Below are 2,961 nucleotides of genomic sequence, written 5' to 3'. Positions count from 1 at the left end.
TTGCCCAACTCCACGAGCCACCACTGAAGATGAAAAACAACGCAGAGCGCGCCACTGGCAATGCTTTTGTAGAGCTATATCAGGCCAGGTCAATATTGATTATTGGTTTTCGAGTCCACTTCCTACATTTTCCCCCCTTATCAAGCAGTAACACTGGGCCCAGTTCATGAGGCGGTTGGGTGGAGGACTGAAATTTCGGTGCCAGGGTGTCACTGCATAAGTGGCACTCATTTTTGGGTGGAGGGGAGGTGGCAGGGGTTTTCAGAGACAGAATTGTTTCAGACGAAGGTTGGGTATGCTATATTACTCATTTATTAATGTCGCAATTTTTGGGGGCATTCCAGTGCGTGATAGAGAATGAGCAATCGACATTCAAGTCATGAAGAAATCTTCATGTCTGAGTAAGTTAATAATTTCGTACTGTGGTTTTTGTCGGATTATTTGGTATACGTCAACACGTACGTGTAATCAGCTGTTCCTTTGTACTCCCCTGCATATTAGTAACTTGGAACATGGGCAGCTGGTAAATTTTTACTTTCACTCCTGCATATAGATCAACTGCTTTTGGGGTTAAACGGCAGTTGTTTTTTGCTGATGATCACACATATGGCAACTAAAACTATCATAAATCAATTGCTTTAAAGAAAATTTCAGATCTAATTGCAAAAGTCAAATAATTCTGGTTGGGGGTGGGGGGTGGGGCGCAAGTGGGCAGAGCCCTGAATCCTGAATCGCCCCAGAGTTTTCTCCCCCCCCCCCCCTCCTAGAGGACATAGTAATTTCCCCCTGAAACCACCAGATTGGTCCAAAGTGAGAACATTTTCTTTACAATTAGGCTTAGAGAGATATAATTCGAATAAAAACCATTTTGTCCACTACAGCGAGAAATTACCTTGGTAATTAACGAAAAAGAAGAAGAATTTACGATCTAACAGCGACCCAAAAATGTCGCGTGTGGAGAGTGGTTGCCCCTTAGTGAGCGTGTTGTATCAGGTGAGAGACGTTCTCTTGATCTTTACTGATATTTCTTATTATAATTATCATTATCATCATCATTGTTATCATTATTATTATTATCACATGTTATTACATCATCATTGTTATTATTACTATATTGATGATGATGATGATGATGATGATGATGATGATGATGATGATGATGATGATGGTGATGATGATGATGATGATTATTATTATTATTATTATGAGCAGTAAGAGTACTATTTATGGAAATCATAACAATATAGAAAGTCATATGAGGCCCAAAGTCTGGGCCTGCAATTTAATAGCAACAGTAAAAGAAAGGTGTAAAACATCAGATAATAAAAAACAAAATTCTTCTTTAATTGTATTAATTTATATGCCCCAGTGACACAAGTTAGAGCATTTAGGAGGCGGGCTTCTGATCCTACCTGTCAGGCCCAACCAGGGCTACCATCTTCTAGGTGAAAGACCAAGATTCTCGACAAAAATGCCCCCCCCCCCCTTCGGAACACCCATGGGTCTCCAGCTTGCGACAGCGAAGCGCTTACCCGCTACACCACAGACAATAGAAAAAACAAAAAACAACTAAATGACAACCAAAATTACATTTCTGAAAGGCTATGTGTGGTCACCTGTTCTATACGGCTGTGAATGCTGGATAATCACAAGAGATAGTGAAAATAAAATAGAAGCAACAAAAATTTGTTTATTTGGAAGACGGTTGAGAATTTCTTGAAATAAAAAGAGAAGCCCATGTGGGCTCCTGACTAATCAAATCAATTAGGAAAAGACAGATAAGGTTCCTGAGATAATTTAATGGACATAAGGACTTGGAACATCTAGTTCTCCTTTGTTTAATCGAAGACAAATGAGGCTGGGGTAGACCCAGATCAACTCACTTGTAAAGTACGATGGTATTATTTTAGGAGATAGCATCCGAGCAAAGAAATGAATAGCAAACCATGATCGCCAATGTTTGTCACAGACATAAAAAAGTATAAATGGTGCGGTGCACCGCCTTTTTCATCATAGTAGCTTTCGATATCTAGGTTTGTGTATTTGAGTAAAGGGAAGCACATCGGCACAAAACGGTCATTTAGTGGGAGGAAAAAGCAAAATAAAAAGACAAAAAGAGATAATAAACCTACCCACAGCACCCTTCAACCATCCACTATCTTTTCTGATCTCTTACAAGATTATGCCGTCTGCTTTCGTCTCCACTTTCTGCCCCTACCCCCTCACCTCCTTTGGCCCCTCAGCGCGCCTGACTCTTTCTGCAGCCTTTCTACTGCTACTCCTTGGCTGCTTCTTATTGCTGTCTTTCAGGCACACCACTGATCTTAAGGTAGGTAAGATCTAACACTTAGCCTTCTCGGATAGGGACTAAAAATCTCGGAGGTCCCGTGTGCAAGTTGCGCATGTCAAAGATCCCCCCCCCCCTCAGAAAATCCACTATAAATGAGATAGGACGCCAGATTTAATGTGTATCTTCGAAAAGACGGAACCAAATACTCGTATACTAGGGTGTCGTCCTAAATGACCTAGTTTTGAAAATGTCTATTCCGGGGATTGGAACCACAATGATGCCAACTAAGCTGATTGAACGCCTCAATTAACTCAATAATAGAAAACTGACATAGCGGAAAGAGAATCAGAGGTGGATTAGAGAAAAACTGTACTGTAATTAATTGTTATTGAAGGTTTTCAATCATTATATGGAGAAGAGCTGCTTCGACGCTTCCTGTCAGGACCAACCCGGGTTAAGAGGAACATAGCACCCAAGCAGAATTTGCACACGAAATTCGGACTCACGTCTTTCGCGTGTAACAGCGAAACACCCAACCCTTACACTGCAGACACCGGTAGGATGAAGAAAGAGAGAGAGGGGGGGAGAGAAAGAGAGAGAGAGAGAGGGTGGGGTAGGGGAAAGAAAAATAGTGACAGAGAGAGGAACAGAGATAGAGAGAGAGAAAGAGA

This window comes from Aplysia californica, unplaced genomic scaffold, assembly GCF_000002075.1.
Source record: "Aplysia californica isolate F4 #8 unplaced genomic scaffold, AplCal3.0 scaffold00472, whole genome shotgun sequence".
Lineage (NCBI taxonomy): Eukaryota > Metazoa > Mollusca > Gastropoda > Aplysiida > Aplysiidae > Aplysia > Aplysia californica.
The sequence above is the reverse complement of the archived record's forward strand: the minus strand, read 5'-3'. Positions refer to the sequence as shown.